The 24,478-nt window shown below is 36.6% G+C and overlaps 1 protein-coding gene across 9 annotated transcripts in view; it reads right to left on the bottom strand.

The window, feature by feature from the left end:
- Nucleotides 1–24,478, bottom strand: part of FER (FER tyrosine kinase) — a 448,497-nt gene that overhangs the window by 363,945 nt on the left and 60,074 nt on the right. Inside the window, exon 1 of one of the 9 annotated variants that reach the window (XM_055387415.2) lies at nt 11,728–12,285. The exons of the other annotated variants lie outside the window; for them this stretch is intronic. The gene's annotated coding sequence lies outside the window, so the exon portion shown is untranslated. Of the gene's footprint in view, nt 1–11,727; nt 12,286–24,478 lie in introns of those variants that run through there. 9 annotated transcript variants of the gene reach the window in all.

Here is a 24,478-nt window from a genome sequence, read left to right as displayed (position 1 = left end):
CACATCTTAACCTGCCTCTCTCTGTGGCATCTGATCCTGCTGACTCAACTTCATTCTGAAACTGTCTTTTGTGGAGGCTCGCTTAGCTTCCTATTTCCAACATTCCTGGCTTGTTTTCCTCCCTTTCTAAAATTTCCTTTTCAATCTTTGGTACCTGTTCTTTTGTTGCCTGTGAGAATACTGGTATTCTATGGATTTCTATCTTTAGCCCTATTCTTTTCCTAACAAATACCTTTACATCTCAATAGTTCTTCCAGCACAATACACCAAAGGGCACAACACACTGCCTCAATAGCAAGAGGCACATAATTGTAGGTTTGGGATCAGTGGGCATATGGAAACTGCTAGAAGAACAAATCATTTATTAGTTAGACTTCCTGACATATACTTACTTAAAAAAAAAAAAGGAACAGAGGAATCCTCTTTGCTATAGTATTCAATATTCTATTCAGAAACAATACTGAAGACCTATGACACGGTGGATCCAAAAGATATTTTTTAAATGAGCAAAGTTTGGTTTCAGATACTGACAAGAATAATTTTCTACTCTATTATTTTTGATCTGTGAATGAACAGAATTATTTTCTTTCTGTTAATATTCCAATGTAATCAAAAATCAAAATTTCATAAGCATCTAAAGCAAAATTATAGCCTAAAGAAAGCAAATTCTTAGTCATAATACAAAGTTGCCAGGATCTGACTTGCCAGTCTTGTTTTTGATACACTGCATTCTATGTTTTTTAAAAAATAATAACCTTTGAGAACAGTTATTTAGGGAGGGGACTATTTTTAGTTGTGAAATGATATGATGAACATGGAACATATGTGTGGCCTATAAATCCATCATATTTACTTTTAAATATGAAAATATAATCACTAACTTGCTCTTAACATCACAAAGCAATTTAAAACTAATGTAGTCCTTACTTAAAATCTAAAATGTAACAAAGATGCAAACAGTATAAAACTATACAAACATGGATTAAAAACATAAACTAAATGGCTATAATATATGTAGCTTTGCCTTTTTCATCTAGTATTTTCACTTCAAGCCAGGCAGTGTTGGAGAAATATTCTATGGCATGTGCAGAATGTTAATGCTACAAAAAAATAAAAAGTGAGAGAAGACAGTCTTCTTGCTGTATCTTCAAAAAATAAATATTCTTTAAGTGCTTTGTAGCAATAACTTTTTGTAATTCTATGTAGCAGTCCTTGCAGCTTAGGGGAGAAGATTTCTTGCAAGCCAAAAAACCACACAATTGGGTCAGATTGCCCTCCTCTCCCAGAATGGTACATCCCAACCTGCCTAAAAGCCCTGTTCAGTGTAGTCACTACAGGAAGTCCAAGGTCTCAAAGCATATATTGCCACTCTGTCAACCCCATATTGTCCTCAGTATCTCCTAATCCAACCCAAGCCACTATCTATAGAATCCTGTATTGTCAAGAACTCTTGCTCTATAATTAGAAAACTCTTCATACCTCTTATCAGAACTTTCCATTCATCTTCTAGTTTTAACAAAAGCCTGGCTCTATCTCACTCCCAACACCCCAACGCTGCTAATAAACATTCTCTGTGTTTCTGCAGAAGTCCCAGCTCCTTTGAATCTGAGGATACCCTTCTCCATGAACAATCCATCAGCAAGTCTTTCAGATTCTGTCTCCAAAGTCAATCACAAATCCATCTTCTTCTCTCCATCTCCACTGCCACTCCTTTGAAGGTTATGATTACCTCTGGCTTAGACTATTACAACACCTCCCAAATGGTACACTCTCATCCTCCTTTCCAATCCATTCTCTTTAAAGTAGCAATAATAATAATAATAAAATAATAATTAAAAAATTAATATAACTGTCTCCCTTAAAACACTACATTGGCTTTCCTTTTCATTTAAAGAAAAATCCAAACTCCTTTCTTTTGTGTTGAGATGGAGTCTTGCTCCATCACCTAGGCTGGAGTGCAGCGACACAATCTCCACTCACTACAACCTCCACCTCCTGGGTTCAAGTGATTCTTGTGCCTCAGCCTCCCAAGTAGCTGAGACTACATGTGTGAGCCACTACGCCCAGCTAATTTTTGTATTTTTAGTAGAGACGGGGTTTTGTCATTTTGCCCAGGCTGGTCTCGAATTCCTGGCCTCAAGTGATCCACCCACTTTGGCCTCCCAAAGTTCTGGGATTGCAGGCATGAGCCACCACACCCAGCCCAAAATCCTTCTAAGACTTATAATGTCTCCCATTATCTATCCGCTAATCTATCCTTCCAACTTCATGTTTTGCTATTCTCTACCAAGCTAAATACATGCTAGAAATATTGTTCTTTCTTCAGTTTGCTGAACATATCAAGCTCCAATCTCTTCCTGAAAGTTTTTACCTCTACCTGGAAGCTCTTCCTCACCTTCACCTGGCAAGCTCCATATCTTCCTTTAGTAATCAGCTAAATATTCTATAGGTCTAATCCTTGCTATTCCGTCTTACTCTTTCTCAGCATTTAAAACAATTATTTATCTATATGTATAATTGGTGGTTTGGTTTTTTATAATGTCTCCTCAATTGAAATGGAAGCTCCATGAAGGCGGTACCATGTTTAATATTTTGAGTATTTATTGTGATGTTTGAGATAAGAGGGAGGGAAAGAGGGAAGAAGTAGGAAAAAAGAAAGAAAAAAGGAAGGAGGAATGTAGAATAAAGCCATGAATTAAATACATGCCATAAAAGTGACTTTAAAAAGTTTTTTTTGAGACAGGGTCTCACCCTGTCACCCAGGCTGGAGTGCAATGGCACGATCATGGCTCACTGCAGACTCAACCTCCCAGGCTCAAGTGATTCTCCCACTTCGGCTTTCCAAGGAGCTGTGACTACAGGCATGCACCACTATGTCCAGCTAATTATTTTGATTTTTAGTAGAGACAAGGTCTCACTATGTTGTTCAGGGTGGTCTTGAACTCCTGAGTTTGAGTGATCTTCCCACCTCAGCCTCCCAAAGTGCTGGGATTACGGGTGTGAGCCACCATGCACAGCCATAAATTTTTTTTTAACATGGAATTAGGTAATATTATAATGTGATAGTGAAGAAAAAGTAAACAGGTCTATCTTCAACTAAAAAAATAACAGAAATAGCAGAGCAGCATGTAATGCAAATGAAACACTGACCTAAAAGGAATGGTCGAAAGTCACAAACAAAAAGATGTTTGGATGATCTAATTCCTTGAATTAGCTGGGTGGGTGGGATATTTGTTAAAAGAGAGGAGAGTAAAATGTTAATAGATGCTTAACAAAGAAACAAAACTAAAGCTACATTTCTATATTTGCAGCAAAACTGGAATATAGCACGTTGCAGATATAGCTCTTTGGTGACAGCATAGCAATGATTAGGACATAGATAGATTGTTATTAGGATAATTTGTGGAAGATAATTCTTTTTCTTTTTTTAAAAAAATAGAGACAGGGTCTCACCATGTTGCACAGGCTGGTCTCAAACTCCTGGCCTCAATCAATCATCCTGCCAGTCTCCCAAAGTGCTAAGATTACAGGCCTAAGCTACTGCACCCAGCTGCAAGCTAATTCTTTGTAACTTAATAAACAAAATATTGTCGGCCACTTGAAGACCTTAAAACTGCTTCATTATACAGAAACCTGATTGCTAATAGTATTCCTTACAATTGAATTTTACCAGTAGGAAGTCAGTGATGCTGAAAGTTATAGACAGGTTAAAAAATATTAAAAAGTAAAAATACCTGAATTTTAATTTTAGAAAAGTTTAATCATAGGCAAATAACAATAATACAATCAGGAAAAAACACTGTTAAAATCTGCAAAACGGAATATAAATATCATCATTATTGAAAAAAGAGCTACAAAACATTAAAGTGATAATACTTTAATTTTACTAGACTAGACAAAAATTCCACAGGATACCAACAAAAATGAAGAATGAGAGACTGACGGAAAGAAGTGTAAGTAACTTTTCAAATAGAAGAGTCAGAAGATAGCTTTAGTTCTTAAGTTTGTGTATCAAGAAGTATAAATTTGAGTTTATAATTCTTAAGTTTCTAAAGTTAACCAAGTGGAGGTTTTTAAATAAGCAGGCTATTTATACCTCCTGAATTATCAAAAGTGCTTTTTAAGGAAAGTTAACACTATCCATTTTAAAAAAGGACAAAAAGTAAATACTAATTGAAAATAAGTACAAAATACAAATGAGGCCAGGAGCAGTGGCTCATATCTGTAATCCCAGTGTTTGGGGAGGCCAAGGTGGGAGGATTGTTTGAGGCCAGGAGCTCGAGAGTAGCCTGGGCAATGTAGCAAGACAGTGTCTCTACAAAAAAAAAATTTTAATCAAAAATTTGAAAAGCTTTGTTTTTAAATTTAAACATTAGCTGGATATGGTGGCTTGTTTCTATAGTCCTAGCTACTCAGGAGGCTGAGGTTGGAAGATTCCCTTAAGCCCAGGAGTGAGCTATGACTTTGCCACTACACTCCAGCCTGGGTGACAGAGCAAGAGCCTGTCTTGGTGGAAAAAAAAAAAAAAAAAGATACTAACTCCATCTGTTAAACATTATATGAAAATGGGATAAACACTTATAAAAAGGAAAACATTATCAAATCAGAGAGGGGACAAAACTTCACTATATGCAATACGTATGAAACAGAAATAAAACATAGCACAACAACAAAAAGACAAGTGAAAACACCCCAGAAAAATATGAACAACAAGACCCTGTGGTCACTATATTCAAATAATATAAAGTCAAATTCTAGGACAAAATATAAAACAAAGAAGAGCTTACTTAATTACAGAAAAAAGGAAATAAAGTTGCTAAAATTAAGTCTAAGAAAAGAGAAATAACCATAGATTAATAATAACTTATGAGAACTTTGACAGGAAAATACTAAAGAATGGAAGAAATGGGTACTATTTTTTTCTTCGCTTGAAGAGAAATATAAAGTGCCAAGACTGACACTTCAAGATGTAGGGTACAGATCATTTGATTGCTCACAGTTAGAAACCCAGCCCTTTATCTGTGCTGTCCCTTGCTAATTACCTTCTGATAGGGTTGAGGAATAGGAAGAAGGCTGGCAGGCTCTCACTCTTGCACTCTCTCTCCCTCTCCTGTTTCCTTTTAGCTTTTCCAAAAGTGTTGAAGATTTTCCCAAAATTAAAACCTGTCTATTGAACTACATGATGTAAGTTCTACTTTCCTGTTGGAATCCCAACTTTTACAAGTATGAAATTCAAAGAGACCAATAACCATGGAGTCCATGGTTGTCATAAACCAATTATGATTAACATACCTCTAATAAAGTGCAAAGCTCAAATGTTTTGCTATTGAATAATATCTAAATTGTTTGAATCAGTAAACTTTGGTGCTACTTAAATTGTCTCTAAGAATTGAGAATGAAAAAAAGTTTCTAAAACCACCATAACATTGAGAAACTGAGGCAGAACCCTGTGGAATCCCTGAATTGAGGAGACAGAGCTGGGAGTCTGCAAAGAACAAGGTGCTATGGAATAAAAACAAATACAACCTACCAAGACTGAATCATGAAGAAACAAAAATTCTGACTAGACTAAAACAGGTAGGGAGACTCAATCAGTAATCAAGCACTTCCATCAAAAAGCCCAGACCTTTGTTTGATTCATTAGTGAATTCTACAAAACATTTATAGAAGAATTAACATCAATCCTTCTCAAACTACTCTAGAAAACTGAAAAGGAGGGAACACTTCCAAATTCATTCTATGTGGCCAGTATTACCCTCACAGCAAAGCCAGACAAAGACACTACAAGAAACAAGAACTGTCCAGGTGCAGAGGCTCATGCCTGTAATCCCAGCACTTTGGGAGGTTGAGGTGAGAGGACCGTTTCAGCTCAGGAGTTCAAGACCAGCCTGGGTAACACAGGAAGACACCATGTCTACAAAAAATAAAAATAAATTGAAAGAAAAGGAAAGAAAAATTACAAGCCAATATCCCTAATGAACACAGATGTAAAAATCCTCAATACAATTCCAGAGAACAAAATTGTATACATATTAAAAGGATCATATACCATGACCAAGTGGGCAAGTGGGATTTATCCCTGGGATGCAAGCATGGTTCAATATACACGAATCAATAATTTTGTATTTGACACATTATATTAACAGAATAATGAATAACTTTATATGATCGTGTCAATAGATGCACAAAGAGTATTGGGCAAAATTCAACATCCTTTCATGATAAAAATTCTCAAGGAATCAAGTATAGAATCAATGTATCTCAACATAATAAAGGCTAGATATGGCAAGCTCACAGCTAACATAGTCAATGGTAAAAAACTGATAGCTTTTCCTCTAAAATCGGAAAAAAGAAAAGGATGCTCACTCTCACTTCTATTTAATGGCATACTAAAAGTCCTAGCCAGAGCAATTAGGCAATAAAAAGAAATTTTAAAAATCCAAATCAGAAAGAAAAGTATGACTGTCTACAATAGACAGGATCTCGTGTTGCGGGAAGTCAGGGACCCCAAACGGAGGAACCGGCTGAAGCCATGACAGAAGAACGTGGATTATGAAGATTTTATGGACACTTATTGGTTCCCCAAATTAATACTTTTGTAATTTCTTATGCCTGTCTTTACTGCAATCTCTAAACATAAATTGTAAAAATTTCATGGACACTTATCACTTCCCCAATCAATACCCTTGTGATTTCCTATGCCTGTCTTTACTTTAATCTCTTAATCCTGTCAGTTGAGGAGGATGTATATCCTTCCAGGACCCTGTAATAATTGCGTTAACTACACAAATTGCACAGCATGTGTGTTTGAGCAATATGAAATGTGGGCACCCTGAAAAAAGAACAGGAAAACAGCAATTGTTCAGAAAATAAGAGAGATAACCTTAAACTCTGACTGCCGGTGAGCCGGGCAAAACAGAGCCATATTTCTCTTCTTTCAAAAGCCCAAATGGGAGAAGTATTGCTCAATTCTTTCTCTCAGCATGGAACGTCCCTCAGAAAGAGAATGCGCACCTAGGGGTAGGTCTCTGAACTGGCCCTCCCGGGGCGTACCTGTCTCTTATGGTTGAGACTGCAGGGATGAAATAAACTGCAGTCTCCCATAGCGCTCCCAGGCTTATTAGGAAGAGGAAATTCCCACCTAATAAATTTTGGTCAGACCGGTTGATCTCAAAACTCTGTCTCCTGATAAGATGTTATCAATGACGGTGTTGCCCAAAACTTCATTAGCAATTTTAATTTCGCCTCGGTCCTGTGGTCCTGTGATCTCGCCCTGCCTCCACTTGCCTTGTGATATTCTATTACCCTGTTAAGTACTTTTTGTCTGTCACCCACACCTATTCGCACACTCCCTCCCCTTTTGAAACTCCCTAATAAAAACTTGCTGGTTTTTGTGGCTTCTGGGGCATCACGGATCCTACCAATGTGTGATGTCTCCCCCGGATGACCAGCTTTAAAATTTCTCTCTTTTGTACTCTGTTCTTTTATTTCTCAAGCCAGCCGATGCTTAGGAAAATAGAAAAGAACCTACGTGATTATCGGGGCAGGTCCCCTGATAATCTTGTATGTAGAAAACTGTGACTCTCCAATTTTAAAAAACTGAATTAATAAGTGAATTCTGTAAAATTGTAGGATTAAAAAATCAACATATAAATTTAGAACAATAACATTTCTTTTTCTTTTTTCTTTTTTAAAATGTATTTCTTTTCCTGCCAGGAGTATAAAAACAATCAGTAACATTTCTAAACAGTAACAACAAACTATCCAAAAAAGAAATTAGGAAAACACTCCCAAATTAGCATCAAAAATAATACAATACATAGGAATAAATTTAACCAAGGAAGTGAAAGGTCTTAGCACTGAAAACTATAAGATATTGATGAAAGAAGTTGAAGAAGGCACAGATAAATGGAAAATATGTGTATGTTCATGAATGGAAAGAATGATCATTAAAATATCCATACCACCCAAAACAATCTACAGATTGAAAGCAATTCTATCAGAATTCCTAATTAAAATTTCAATGATAAAAAATGACATTAGAATTTTGAAATAGAAAAAAAAAAATCCTAAACTTCTTATGGAGCCATAAAATACCCTGAATGCTAAAGCAATCTTTACAAAGAATAAAGCTGGAGGCATCATGCTTCCTTGTTCCAAACTGTATTTCCAAAGGTATATTAATCAAAATAATATAATACTAGCATAAAAACAGATACATGGGCCAATGGAAGAATAGAGGGAGCACAGAAAAATAAACCCACACATATACAATCAACTCATCTTTGACAAGGGCACCAAGAATACACAATAGGGAAAAGATAGTCTCTTCAATAAACAGTGTTGGGAAAACTGGATATCCACATGTAAGAGAATGAAACTGGATTTAACCATACACAAAAATCAACTCAAAAAGAACTAAAGACTTAAATAAGACCTGAATCCATAAAACTCCTAGAAGAAAAAATAAAGGAAAAGTTCCTTGACATTGCTGTTGGCAATGATTTTTTGAAGATGACACCAAAAGCACAAACAACAAAAGCAAAATTAAACAATTGAGACTACACCAAACTAAAAAGCTTCTACACAGCAAAGGAAATAACCAAATAAAAAGGCAATCTAAAGAATGGGAAAAAATATTTGCAAATTATATATCTAATAAAGGAACTGATATAAATATGTAAGGAACTAACACAACTCAACAGCACACAGAAAAAAATAGCTCAGTTTTCAAAATCTGCAAAGGACCTGAGCAGATATTCTTCCAAAGAAGATACACAAATGACCAAAAGATATATGAAAAGGTGCTCAGTATCACTAATCATCAGGTAACTACAAATCAAAACCACAATGACCTATCACCTCACACCTATTAAGATGGCTATTACAAAAAAGACAAAAGATAAGTGTTGGCAAAGATGTGAAGAAAAGGAGCACTATACACTGTTGGTGGAAATGTAACTTAGGACACCCACTATGTAAAACATATCGAGGTTCCTCAGAAAATTAAAAATAGAACTGTTATATGATCTAACAAGCCCTCTTCTGGTTACATAGCCAAAGAAAACAAAATCAATACAGCAAAAAGATACCTGTACTCTCATGTTCATTGTCATATTGCTACAGCTTGCATATTATTTGTTTGTCCCCACCAAAACTCATGTTAAAGTTTGATCCCCAGGCCAGGCACAGTGGTTCATGCCTGTAATCCCAGGACTTTGGGAGGCCAAGGGGGGCAGATCACTTAAGGTCAGAAGTCCAAGCCTGGCCAACATAGTGAAATCCTGTCTCTACTAAAAATACAAAAATTAGCTGGCCATGGTGGCAGGCCACCTGTAATCCCAGCTACTCAGGAAGCTGAGGCAGGAGAACCACTTGATTCTGCCAAGAGGCAGAGACTGCAGTGAGCCGAGATGGCGCCACTGCATTCCAGCCTAGGTGACAGAACGAGACTCTGTCTCAAAAATAAAATAAAATAAAATAAAATAAAATAAAATAAATAACATAACATAACATAAAATAACATAAAATAAAATAAAATAAAATAAAATAAAATAAAATTTGATCCCCAATGTGGTGGTATTGGTAGGTAGGGCCTAATGGAAGGTGTTTGGGTTATGAGGGCTGCTACTATGTGGGTGGCTTGGTGCCATTCTCAGAATAGTGAGTTCTCACTCTGGCAAGACTAGATTAGTTCTTGTAGCAATGGATTAGTTCCCACAAAAGTGGATTGCTATAAAGTCCCTGGATTTTCTCTCTTTGCATATGCCCACTTCCCTTTATTTTTCTCCCTGTGTTATGACACAGCACAATAGTTCTCACTGGAAGCCAGGGTGATGACCTTGAACTTCCCAGCCTACAGAACTATAAGCTAAATAAACCTCTTTCTTTATAAAATGCCCAATATCAGGAATTCTATTATAGCAACAGAACTTGGACTAGGACAGGCATTATTCATAATAGGCAAGATATAGGAACAACCCTCAACAGATGAATGGATAAAGAAATTATAGTAAATAAAATGTGTGTGTGTGTATACACATATATAATGGAATATTATTCAATCATAAAAAAGAAGGAAATCCTGCCATTTTTGAGAACAGGGATTAATCTAGAGGGCATTACGCTAAGTGAAAAAGCCAGGCATAAAAAGACAAATATTGCATGATCTCACCCATATGTGGAATTTTAAAAAGTCAAATTCAGAAAAAGAGAATAGAATGATGATTGCCAGGGGATAGGGGTGAAGAAAATGGGGACATTTTGGTCAAAGGGAAGAAAGTTTCAGTTATGCAGGATTAATAAGTCCTGAAGATCTAATGTACACCATGATAACCGGAGTTAATAATACTTTATTATACACTTTGAATTTGCTAAGAGAGTAAGTATCTTAAGTGTTCTCCTCATGAAAAGAAATAATAACTATGTGAGGTGACAGATAAGTTAATTAACTTGATTGTGGTAATCATTATACAATATATATCAAAATATTACAAGGTATACCATAAATACATATAATTTTTCTAAAAAATAAAATAATTATATTATAGAATTTAATAACAAAAATAATATGTGTGTACTTGGAAACCTCTAAGGAGACAGAGGGAGAGACAAGGAAAGTATTCAAAGAATAATGGCTAAAATTTTTCAAAATTGGATGAAAAATAAATACAGATCAAAGAAGCTCAATGAACCCAAGCACAAGAAACATGAAAAAGGCAAGACTACCACTAACATATTTGTGTCAGCCTTGGGATACTGAAATTTTCATAGTGATAATATAATAATTTTCAAAAACTGTTTACATATATGAAACTCCTTCAACGGTATAACTCATTGTAATGAGTTCTTGGATATCTTCATTTTTCTTATAACATTTAAAAATTTTCCCCTATAAATACAGCAGGAATTGACTAGTCTCTTTCCCTGGATCATTTATGTCTTGGTGTCCAGATTTATAAGCATGTTCCTATCTGGTGAAGGTTTTTAAAGAACCAAAGGACTAAGGTTACTTGATAAATCAGAGGAAGGTGAATCATCTGTAAGTATGACCTTCAATGTCAGCAGAATATCACTTTCTCTTGGTTAAAGCCTTTCTAACAATAGAAAGGTTGAAACTTTTAAGACCATGTTATTTTTTTGAGACAGTCTCACTCTATCACCCAGGCTGGAGTACAGTGGAGCAATCCTGGCTCACTACACTTTCCACCTCCTGGGTTCAAGTGATTCTCTTGCCTCAACCTCCCGAGTAGCTGGGATTACAGGCATGTGCCACCATGCTTGGCTAATTTTTGTATTTTCAGTAAAGACAGGGTTTCACCATGTTGGCCAGGCTGGTCCCAAGTGATTCGCCCACCCTGGCCTCCCAAAGTGCTGGGATTACAGGCGTGAGCCACTGCACCTGGCCTAAGACTCTGTTATTTCAAGTATTTCAGATTCTCAGATCATCAAACACTAATATAATAACCAAAATGAATCCAAATAAAAGCAAAAATAATATGTGGACAAAGATTAAATATTTTTAAATAAAATCAATATAATCAAATTAAATAATTGGTTTCTAATGACTGGTACCAAAGATGCTGAGCTGCATTAGCTCAGTCACGGTCCAGTCTCAAAAGTTAGAGAACCACATGACTACCGGGATATTACTACTGGTATTAAAAAGGTAAATCTAAGTATCTAAACACAGATCAGGCCAGAAAAGAAATTAAGAAATTATATTACCTTTTCTTTCCCAATACTTTTCCAGCTTCTTGGTGCTCCTCAATTGCTTTTATTCCTCTTGGACTTAAGGGCCACCTTTCTCGTTCTTCTTCTGAAGAACAGTAACCAGAAAAATAACTGGCCATAGTCACCTTTATTCTTCAGAAGTAAATCGCCTAACCTCAGCAGTTTTCTCCTACCAAAAACTAAGCATTGAATAAAATACCTTCACAGTCCCTTTCAGTTCCAGCATCCTGTGATCTTTTCCTATTTATTAATAGCTACTTCCTTATTTAGTGCCATCCTCACAAACTCCTTGACTTTTATAGCTCACGTCCAGAGAAGATTCCTTTGTTGATCCAGCTCTAGTAGAGGACTGTTAAAACAATAATGGCCTATTTGGAAATTTTAAAGAGAAGAATGGACTATAGTTAGGATTCTGGGAGATTTTTATCTCTTCTTTAGCTTCTTTTTTTTATATTCCTGCTCTCCACTCTTTCCCATTCCCTTTCCATGTCCTAGACAAGCTGTTCTGTTATTTTCTATTTCCTGTAGTTCCAGATTATCCTTCATTGGCCCCATCAGCTCAATATTTTTTTAAAAAACAAAGTCCTCTCTTTCCTCCTCCAACCCAATCAACCTTTTCATCTACTGCCTTATCTATCTTTTTTCAAACTCCTCAAATAGACTTCTGGGGGAAAAAAATTAAAACTCAGTTCTTACTCCCAGAAGGTATAAACTAATCTATATACTCAAGACACTTCCTTCTTCTGAATCTCTATTAAAAAAAATGTTTTTTTCTCTCTCACATAGAATGAACAGGTGAAATTGACGGTCTCCATTAGTTCTTTCCAACCTGACTCCTATTAAAGCTAACTTTGCTTACCTAAATGAGAGAGACGCTCTCTGCCTCTTTTACGTACTGGAGCTTCACTTATTAATATTACCAACCTCTTGCACACTCGCAGCCGGCCTTCTCTTATTTACTCCTTTTATCAACACTATGAAGAAAATATCTTCATCTTATAAATGTGGAGTTTGAATGTCAGATAAATTAATCTGCCTAAAGTCACACACCTAAATAATGGAAGAGCTCACATTCAAATACAAAACTAATTCTTAATGTGCTACACCTGACACAACCTGATGCTTGGAAGGAGCAGTGTGGGAACCTAAAGGTCTTAATATCTAAAAACTACTTTAAGAATAACTACCTAGCCAGGTGCAGTGGGACATGCCTATAATCCCAGCACTTTGGAATTACAGGCTGAGGCAGGAGGATCACTTGAGCCCAAAAGTTCAAGACGAGCATGGGCAAAAGAGTCAGATCCCGGCTCTAAAAATTAAAAAAAAAAAAAAAAATAGCTGAGCATGGTGGTGCACACCTGCAGTCCCTGCTACTCGGGAGGCTGAGGTGAGAGGATCACTTAAGCCCAGGAGTTAAAGGCTACAGTGAGCTATGAGCACACCACTGCACTCCAGCCTAAGCGACAGAGCTAGACCCTGTTTCTAAAAATAAAAAAGAATAACTATCTAGGTTAAACTAAGGAGAATATTTTTAAACTGGTTACAAATTACATAGTAATCTTTAATTTCTATTTAGTACTTAATCATTAAATTAGAAGTGAAGAGCCATAGGAAAAGCTATCTACTCCTTTAGGCTACCTACTTTGTAGTATGAGCACATCTAAAAAGAAGTCCTTCTAGGGCAAGATTAGTGAGTCACTCTTGATATGACATGCTCTTTGAGAAGCTATGGATATGAAAATGAAAGAGGCCTCTCACTGCCTTTCTAACTAAAGTAATGACCCATCTCTCAAATCTCCCTAAACAGAACAATTAAATAAAATTATCATCTTATCTAACCGCCCCAATATCTCACTGGATAATTAGAAATAGGACTACTTTAACAGTGAAAAAGACAGCACACATTTCCCAATGCCCCAGGAAAACAAATTATTAATTTGAGATTTAAAAATTTTAGAACATTTTTCAGAATTCTGAGTTGTATATTAATATTAATATTATTAAAAATATTGCTTTCACCTGAAATGTAAAATGTGATTTCAAAAGATTTATTCTTTTTATCTTTTTTTTCTTTTTTTTTTTTTTGGAGAAAGTCTTGCTCTGTCACCCAGGTTAGAGTGCAGTGGCACAATCATGGCTCACAGAAGCCTTGACTTCCCGGGCTTAGGTGATTCTCCCACCTCAGCATCCTGAGCAGCTGGGACCACAGGCATACACCGCACACCACCATGCCCAACTAATTTTCTTTTTGTATCTTTTGTAGAGATGGGATTTCACCATGATGTCCAGGCTGGTCTAGAACTCCTGGGCTCAAGCAATCCACCCGCCTTGGCCTCCCAAAGTGCTAATATTACAGGCATGAGCTACCGCATATGGCCAATTTTCTAAATTCTTTTTTTTTTTTTTTTTTTTTTGAGTCGGAGTCTCGCTCTGTCGCCCAGGCTGGAGTGCAGTGGCGCGATCTCGGCTCACTGCAAGCTCCGCCTCCTGGGTTCACGCCATTCTCCTGCCTCAGCCTCCCGAGTAGCTGGGACTACAGGCGCCCACCACCACGCCCGGCTAATTTTTAGTATTTTTAGTAGAGACGGGGTTTCACCGTGTTAGCCAGGATGGTCTCGATCTCCTGACCTCGTGATCCACCCGCCTCGGCCTCCCAAAGTGCTGGGATTACAGGCGTGAGCCACCGCGCCCGGCCCAATTTTCTAAATTCTTAAATGTGATTCTTTGGCAGTGTTGTTTTGTGACCAAAAATAAAATGTTCCTAGAAATAAACACATCACCTATTTCATAATAAAAAGGAGGAATAATAATTCAATTTACAGAAATTTTATTCTCATCTACCCCAAAAACGAGATCATTGCATATATTAAATAGCATTTCAGGCTTCTAAAATAATTAACGTAAACCCTACAATGCCTATTTTATGCTTAGGAAGCCTATAGAGGTAAATAGTACCAGTTATACTAAGATTAATACATGATATAAAGAAAGTAAACTCTGCATGCAACTTTTGAAAAAGAGAAAACTACACATAAGGGGAAAATACATGTCTTTTAGAAATGCATATTAGTCCTTTCTTGCCCTCTAAATTTGAACTAACAGCTGTGTAGTGAGGTAAATCAGTATTCCATAAACAGGTAGTAATTTAAGTGCTCTGAGTTTATTATACCAAAAGTATTTATTCTACAACACTGGATTAAAGAACAAACTACTACTGGAGCTATAATTATACTAAAACATTGAAAATAAATCACCAAGATGACTCAAGCTTGAAAAATACCTAAATAATAGTTGTTATAAATAGCTTTTCACTGCAGACTACACCTCCAACTACTTGTTTGCTTTCTTTTTGCTTGAATTTTTTTTAAATACAACATAAAAATTCCATGAAGAATGCATAGTCTGTATACTACACAATAACTCAAAATAAATGGTTCTGTGAAACAACAGTTTTTATTGTGAGTTTGCCCATTACATAAGAAGAATGTTTTTGGAGTCTCTGTGTCTTTATGGAATATAGAAATCCAGAAGACAACTCCTTAAATTCCCCTAAAGCTGAAGTTTTCAAAGATTCAATCGCAAGTTCAAAGGAAATTTTAGATACTTCCCATTCATAAGAGCCTCTCTTCATTTTCTTCAAAGCTTCACGGTTTCCCTGGACTAGTGGTTCACAACTCTGGCTGCAATAAGAAGCAACTGCAAGCTTTTTTTTTTTTTTTTTTTTTTTTTTTGAGACAGTGTCTTGCTCTGTTGCCCAGGTTGGAGCGCAGTGGCATGATCTCTGCTAACTGCAACCTCTGCCTCCTGGGCTAAAGTGATCCTCCCACCTCAGCTTCCCAAGTAGCTGGGACTACAGGACCAGGCCACCAAGCTCAGCTAATTTTCTTTTATTTTTGGTAGAGATGGGATTTTGCCACGTTGCCCAGGCTGATCTTGAACTCCTGCGCTCAAGTGATCTGCCCACCTCAGCCTCCCAGAGTGCTGGATTACAGGCGTGAGCCACCATGCCCAGTCCAACAACTGCAAACTTTTTAAAAATACCAATTATTGGCTTTAAGGCCATAGATTCTTATTTAATAGGTTTTGGATGGGGTCTATACATCAGTACTTTAAAGCTCCACAACTAATTCTAATGTATAAGCTCTACTGTAACAAAATATTTTTGTGCCTAATAACCATGAGATTGTACAAAAATTACAAAATAAAAACCACAGGGCTTATGGACAAATGGGGTTAAAGGCATAATACTCAAGAAACTAATCAGGGACACATTTTTTTAAAAACAGAAACCTAACAGAAAAAACTCTGCATAGTTTTACACATATTAAACGTTAAGAATCACATGACTACTATATTAACATGGCACTTCATTTTGAAAAGACCTGAAGTTTGCTTGTCAAAGTCGATTTCAGAAAGGTTGCAACTTGCGAATTCTGTAAGGGGGAAAGTTATTCAAAATTTGACAGAAAGTTGAAATGCCACATGTGGATGAGTGTGGCTCACAATAAAAAGGTAAACGAAGGTAGCCAGTAAAGGACTGACGTGTGTGTCTACTATGTATTCCTACGCAGCATGGTTAAGCTAGTTATAGTTTTCTGCATTCACCTAGTGCTTCTTCAGGTTTCAGACATAAACAAACGCAAAATTAATGTTAAGCTCAAATCATTCCTAATATGTCAATTGTGTGGGAACAAACTCATGGTTTTTTTTTTTTGATAGATTAAAGCATGTGTGTATATATGTATGGTGTGTGTGTGTTTGGGGGGGCGGTGGTGTAGTTAGTTAGTTAGTTAGTTAGTTAAGACAAGGTCTTGCTATGTTACCCAGACTTGTCTTCAATTTGTGGCCTCAGGTGATCCTCTCATTAACCAAGTTTTTAAATGTTGAAATGATTTCAACCAAGATTTCAATGTTTTCAAATCCGGTGGTATAGCAGAAGTGGCTCTATAGCCAGGCTTAAAAATTACTGCTTTAAAAATATATATAGTTGAAACCCTAGTTGTACAGGCTCAAGTTACATTATATATGTATTATGTGACTACTAAATAATCAGACTGATTCATCAAAAAGCATTTTTCATTACTTTTTATTCCCATGTGGTATATGTAACATCACCAATATTTCAATTCACTTCATGTTTAAAAGGTAAGGCAATACTTCCTTTTAAATACCTTGCATCATTTGAAGATTGTATTTATCACTGTACTATTTCAGAAGTTGACTGTATGCAGACAGACATAATTTTACATAAATAAGAAGACACAAAGTAAAATTCACCTTCAGCACAGAAAACAGGTCCTAACAATACAATAGCTGTTAAACATATGAAAGATGTTTAATTTCAGTCTTTTTAGAGAAATATAAAAGCACCCTAGATATCATTTCTTACCTATCAGAATAATAAAAATACAAAAGTCTGAGAACAAACTCTGTTACCCAGATTAAGTAGATATGTTTCTGCTGGATATGCAAAATGATACAACATCCACAGAGGAAATTTATAGAAATATAAATTTATATTTATATTGGCAATATATAACAAAAATATATAATATAACAGGTACATTTACATTTTGGCCTGGAAATCTCATTTCCAAAAATTCAGCGTGAAGACACCCATGTTACAAAAATACACCTATTCAAAGTTATCCATTGCAGCATTATTTGTAATTGCAAATACTGTGAAACCTAAAATTCCATATATAGTAAATTGGTTGAATGTTCAGATATTTTCCCCACTAAAAGAAACCAGGACTCCTAGGAAAAAGAGTTTATTCCAGGAAGGTAGAAAGCAACATTCAAGATGAGATTGGAATATCTTCTTATGCCAAAAAGTAAACAAGTGCCCAGAGAATGAAGAAAAAATAGAAACCAGGTAGTCGGGGGAAAAAGATAGCTACCTAGGTCTCCATCTCCTACTATTTCCTCCAATAGGAATACAAACGAACAAAAAAAGAAAACAAAACCACACAAGAAACATGCCCTCAGGATTAAAGACAGAATGTGCACACTTCAAAATAACTATAAATAACAGAGGCATTCGAACCTGAATGATTCCATCTTGAGTGAGGGCTAGGAAAAATGAGGCTGTGACTTGCTGAGCTGCATGCCCAGAAAGTTAGGTATTGCTAGCCTCTAGATGTTTATGGTTAAGGGAACAGATTGATAATGTTTACTAAACAGATCCAGACTTAGGAGTGTCCTAATACCCCAATGATATCTTGAGAACAGAAGCATTCCTAATTTTGCTTTAAAGATAATAACATCAATTCTTGCAAAATATAGTAATTAAGAAAAGTAATCCTTTATCACAAACCCTTGTAACAGAGCACATCTCCCCATGATCTTTTTTTATCCTGTATACAAACAAGTATTGTACCTAGGGTGGACACATTTCTCCTCTTACTTTCAGGAACGCCCTCCCCTGTGTATGGAGTAGCTGTACTTTCACCACTTTACTTTCTTAATAAACCTGCTTTTGCTTTGCACTGTGGACCTGTCCTGAATTATTTCTTGCGCGAGATCCAATAACCCTCCCTTGGGGTCTGAACTGGGACCCCTTTCCTGTAAAATAAATTAAAAAATGAAAAATTACCAAATCACAGGTTCATGTGATTTCTCATATTCGTATTCTAGATAAAAAGTCACAGAAGAGATAAAACAACTATTAAATAAATGAAATAAGTGACTGTGTATTGAATTCTGGATCAGAATGAAAAATAATTGCCAAAAAAAGGACTATATTCCATATATTCACAAAACTAGAGGAAAGAATAAATATATTAAGTCAAAAGATACAAGATATAAAAGGAATTCAAATCTAACTACTAGAGATATTTACGACTTGTTCATTTTTAACATGGAAATGGCCCAACTACTTGATTTCTGTTTATTCTCTCCAGTTGTTCCACCCTAAAGTATGGGTGTGGAGCAAAAGGAAAAGTTGAGTTTTGACAGGTACAAGAAGACGAAGGAATGGTACACAGGCATAATTTAAATTTAAATATTGGCAAGAAAGGAAGTATTGTTGCCAGAAAAGGAGGACTGAGGGAAGAAGAGACACTGCTAGAAATAAGTGATCAGGAAAAGAATTAAAGTTAATCTCATTAATAGGGTTACGAAAGGAAGTTGGAAATAAAAATATCTGAGCTGAAAAATACAGTGGATAAAATCAACAACAGATTAGACATTGAATAAAAGTAAGATTAGTGAAGTAGAAGACAACAATAAAAACTAACCACAATGAAACACAGAGAAGAAAGAAAAATACAGCTTAGTAAACTGTAAGACAACTTTAAACAGCCAAATCCATACGTAAGCAGGGTCCTGAAAGAAGATAAAAGGAAGAGGGAGAACTAAAAAACAACTTTTTAAAATAATGCCTGAAAACTTTCCAAAGTTGATGAAAACTGTAGTAGCCCATGGGTTTAAAAAGGTCAACAAGACCCTAGCACAAAAAATGTAGAGAAAACTACATAAAGGCACATAATGAATTGCTTAACATCAGTAACAAAGGGAAAATCTTAAGTGCAGCCAGAGGAAAAAAACATTAGGCACAAATTTTTCATGAGAAACAACACAAGTAAGATGATAATACAGCAACATCTTTAAAATATGTAAAGAAATTGCCAAACAGGAATCTTATACATGTAAAAATTGTTTTCAAAAACAAAGGACACCATAAAGATATTTTTACACTTTCAAACCTAAAAAAAATTTTTTTTCAATAGACTTGCACTATAAGAAATGTGAAAGGAAGTTCTTCAAACAGAAAGAAAATGATACAAGCTAGAAACCTGAATCTACATAAAGAAATGAAGACTACCATACACTGTAACTCAATGAGCAAATATAAAGAATTATGCACTTCTTATTTAAATTATTCAAAAGATAATCAGCAAAAATAACAACGTATTGTGGGATTTATAACTCACATATAATTAAAAGTTGTAACAATAATAACACAAAGAACAGGTGGGAGAAACTGAAGTATACTCTTGCAAGAATATTATTATAGATGAGGTTCTACATATCACTGAAATACAGACTTATAGTAAGTTATAGATGTATACTATAGACCTTAATGCAACCATTAAAATAACACAATGAACATTTATAGGCAATAATTCAATAAAGGAGATAAAAATAGTCACATTTTAAAAATGCTCAATCCAAAAGAAACAGGAGAAAGGAATGTAAGAACATAAAAAGAGCAGACAGGATAAGGAGAAAACAAATGGTAAGATGATAAATTTAAACCTGATCATATCAATAATCACATTAAATGAAATAGTCTAAACACACAAACTAAATAGCAGAGATTGTCATATTAGGAAACAAAGCAAGACTCAACTATATGTTACTTACAAAAACCCACTTCAAACATACCAAATATATGATGAAAAACGACATACCATGCTAACATTAGCCAAATGAAACCCAGCATGGTTATATTAATATCAGACAGCTTAGATTTCACAACAAAGAATATTACCAGAGTTAAGGTAATTTCTCAGTGATAAAGGGCCTAATTAATAAGGAGAAAATAAAAATCCTAAACATTTCTCACCCAATAAACAAGTTAATTTATTTGTCAAGAAGATATAACATTTCTAAACATTTATGCATCTAATAATAGGGAATCGAAATATAAGAAAAATGGATTAATAAATGGCAAAGAGAAACAGGCAAGTTCACAGTTATAGTGGGAGATTTCAGCATCCCTCTCTCAACTGATGGGACAGGTAGACAAACATGAGTAAAGAAACTGTGATGTTTAATTTTATGTGTCAACTTGACTGACTCAAAGGAACTGCAGATAGCTGGTGAAACCCATCTCTGTGTGTCTTTGAGGGTGTTTCCAGAAGAGATTAGCATTTGAATGAGACAACTGAGTAAAGAAGATCCACCAGAAGATTCGATGACAAGCATCATCGAATCTATTGACAGCCTAATGGAACAAAAAGGAGGAGGAAGGGCAAATTCACTCTCTCTCTTCTAGAACAGATATTCATCTCCTCCTGCCTTCGAGCATCAGAACTCTAGGTTTTTGGGCCTTCTTACTCTGGGATTTACACAGGAGGTACCTCTGGTTCTCGGGCCTTTAGACTCAGACTGAATTACAGCATTGTCTTTCCTAGTTCTCCAGCTTGCAGACAGCATATCGTGTGTCTTCTAGACTTCCATGATAAATCATATATATATATATATGTATCTCCTATTGGTTCTGTTTCTCTGGAAAACCCTGACTAATACAGAAATAGAAGACTTAAACACCACTATCAACCATCTTCACTTTACTGTCATCTATAGAACACTCTAACCAACAACAGCAGAGTACATACTTCTTAGCAACTGCACATGCAATATTTACCAAGACAAACTATTTTCTGGGCCATGAAACAAGTATTCATGAATTTTTAAACATTCAACTGATACAAAATAGATTCTTGAAAAACAATGAAATTAAATTTAAAATCAGTAACGAAGAGATCCATGGCAAAATATATATACATTAGAAAATTAAGTAATATAACATGGTATTTTGGGGCCCACTCCACTCCATACCCAGGCAGATCTCTAGGCATCTGGAGCATCCACTCACTTGGATCAGCAGCATGACCTGCCCCACCCTTCCCATTCACAGATCTTGGTGCAGGGAGGCCCTCTCCACTTCACACCTAGGCAGATCTCCAGGCATTCAGAGCACCCACTTGCCTGGTTCGGCAGCCTGGGATGCCCTACCCTTCCTGGACATAGATTGTGGGGCAGAAGGGCCCTCTCCATTCCACGGCCAGGCAGATCTCCAGGTACCTGGAGCACTTGCTCACCTGGAGAAGCAGGCTGACACACCCACCCTTCCTGTGCATAGATCATGGGGCAATAGGGCCCTCTCTGCTCCTCACCAGGGCAGGTCTCCAGGCATTCAAAGAACCTGCATGCCCAGACTGGAAGCATGAGCCACCCTACCCTTTCTGTGCAAAGATACAGGTAAAGGAGGGCCCTCTCTTCTTCACCCCCAGGCAGATCTCCAGACAGCTGAAACACCTGCTCACCTAGGTCAGCAGACTGAGTATCCAACCCTTCCTATGAAGACACCGTATTGCAGCTGGGCCTCTCTGCTCAACACCAAAGCAGATCTCCATTGGGAGCACCTACTCTTCTGAATCAGCAACCTGACCTGCCCCACCATTCCTGTGCAGAGACTGTGGTGCTGCAGTACTCTCCATGTCTAGGCATCTGGAGTACCCACTCTCCTGGATTAGGAGTTTGGCCAACTCTCCCTCCCCGGGCAAAGAACTTGGGGCTGAGGAGGTTTCCTAGGCACACCTCTGAGCTCTTGGTGGACACCCACTGGACTCTCCCTCAGTGCTGGTGCTTCTGCCTGCCACTGGGCGACAGGTAGGCAGGCCTGCCCAGTCCGGCCCCACACATCTTGCTCCCCAGCCTGGAGAGGTGAGCAGGGAACTCAGACCACTGTGCACTACATGGATCAATCAATTGCCTGAGGCAACAGAGAGCTTCTCTCAGTAAGCGAGGATCAAGTATACAAACCCAGCTGTGTTAGCCACAGCCACGTCTTACCTATAAGCGCTATGTACTGGCTTATATATAAAGAAAGCCCAATACAAAAGCCCAGTATAAAACCTGCCAACGGAAGTCCATACGGCAGAGCCAAAAAGACATTACTGAACATTCTCTATAGACACACTATCTAGGAAGGAGGGGGAAGGAAAAGAGAAATTTAAAAATAACAATAATATCACAAGAAAAGAAAGAAAAAAGAAAAATTCCTACCTGCACAAAAATAATTACAAAAATTAGAAGTGCCAGCACCTCTAGATGAGAAGGAACCAGCACAAGAGTTCTGGCACCATGAAAAATGTGAATGTAGTGACACCACCAAAGGATCATACCAGCTCTCCAGCAATGGTCTGTAACCAAACTGGAAACTCAAAAATGACAGATAAAGAATTTAAAGCACAGGCTTGGCATGGTGGCTCACACCTGCAATCATAGCATTTTGGGATGCCAAGGCAGGAGGATCACTTGAGCCCAGAAGTTTGAGAACAGCCTGGGGCAATATGGTAATATCCCATCTCTACAAAATATACAAAAATTAGCCAGGCATGGTGGTCCACACTTGTAGTCCCAGCTACTCAGGAGGCTAAGATAGGAGGATTACTTAAGCCCAGAAGATCAAGGCTGAAGAGAGCTGTGATCATGCCACTGCACACCAGCCTGGGCAACAGAGCAAGAACCTGTCTAAAAAACAAAACAAAACAAAAAATTCAAAGTATGGAAAAGCATGTATTACAAGAATAATTAACAAGATCCAAGACAAGGATGAAATTCAATACAAAGAAACTTCAAAAGCAATCCAGGCAATGAAGGAATACATCAGCATCTTAAAGAGAAATCAGTCAGAGCTTATGGAGTTGAAAAACTCACTTAAGGAGTTTCAAAAGACAACTGAAAGCTTCAGAGGAAACTTCAGAGCCTAAGTACATGTCTTCAGAACTAATGCAGTCAGACAAAAATAAATAAAAAAGAATTTTTTTAAATAAACAAACTCTCTGAGAAATATGGGATTAGGTAAAGCAACCAAACCTACAAGTTACTGTCATTCCTGAGAAAGAAGGAGAAAAAGTAAACAACCTGGAAAACATATTTGAAGGAATAATTCAAAAAAAGTTTCCCTAATCTTACTGGAGAGGTAGATATCCACATACAAAAAAATCCAGGTAACACCTGTGAGATGCTATACAAAATGAACAGCAACAAGATATATTGTCACAAGACTGTCCAAGATCAAAACTAAAGAAAAAAATCTTAAAGGCAGCTGAGAAAAAGGTCAGATCACATGTGCAAAGGAAACTCTGTCAGGCTAACAGTGGACTTCTCAGCAGAAATCTTGTAAGCCAGGAAAGATTAGGGGTGTACTTTCAGCCATCTTTAAGAAAAGAAATTCCAGTCAAGAATTTCACATCTCACCAAACTAAGCATCATAAGTGAAGGAGGAATAAAATATTTTCCGGACAAGCAAGTGCTAAGGGAATTCTATACCAGGTCGCCTCACAAGAGATACCTAAGGGAGTTCTAAACAAGGAAACAACAACGAAAATACCTGCTACCAAAAAACATGCACACAGGCCCTATAAAGGAACCACACAATACAAACTACAAAGTAATCATCTAATGACTTCACAATAGGATCAAAATCTCACATATTAATATTGAATGTAAACTGTCTAACTACTCCACTTAAAAGGCACAGAGTTGCAAGTCGGATTAAAAAAACAAACCCAACCATCTGCTGTCTTCAAGAAACCCATTCTCACATGTTGACACCCACAGGCACAGAGTAAAGGGTTAGAGAAAGATCACACAAACAGAAAACAAAAAAGAATAGTGAAGCTATTCTTATATCAGATAAAACAAATGTTGGACCAACAAAAAAAAATGGACAAGAAGTAATAATGATACTAATGATAAAGAATTTAATTCAACCATAAGACTTAACTTATATTTAATATATGCACCCAACATTGAAGCACCTAGATTCACAAAAAAAATACATCTAGACCTACAAAAAGACACAGACAGCCACACGACACCCCATTGATAGCATCAGACAGATCACTGAGACAGAAAACTAACAAAGAAATTCTGACCTGAAATTCAACACTTGACCAATTGGATCTAACAGAAATCTAGGAAATATTCCATGTATCATACACAGAAT

The sequence above is a fragment of the Gorilla gorilla genome, chromosome 4 (assembly GCF_029281585.2).
Source record: "Gorilla gorilla gorilla isolate KB3781 chromosome 4, NHGRI_mGorGor1-v2.1_pri, whole genome shotgun sequence".
Classification (NCBI taxonomy): domain Eukaryota; kingdom Metazoa; phylum Chordata; class Mammalia; order Primates; family Hominidae; genus Gorilla; species Gorilla gorilla.
This window is presented reverse-complemented; position numbering and strand designations above follow the sequence as displayed.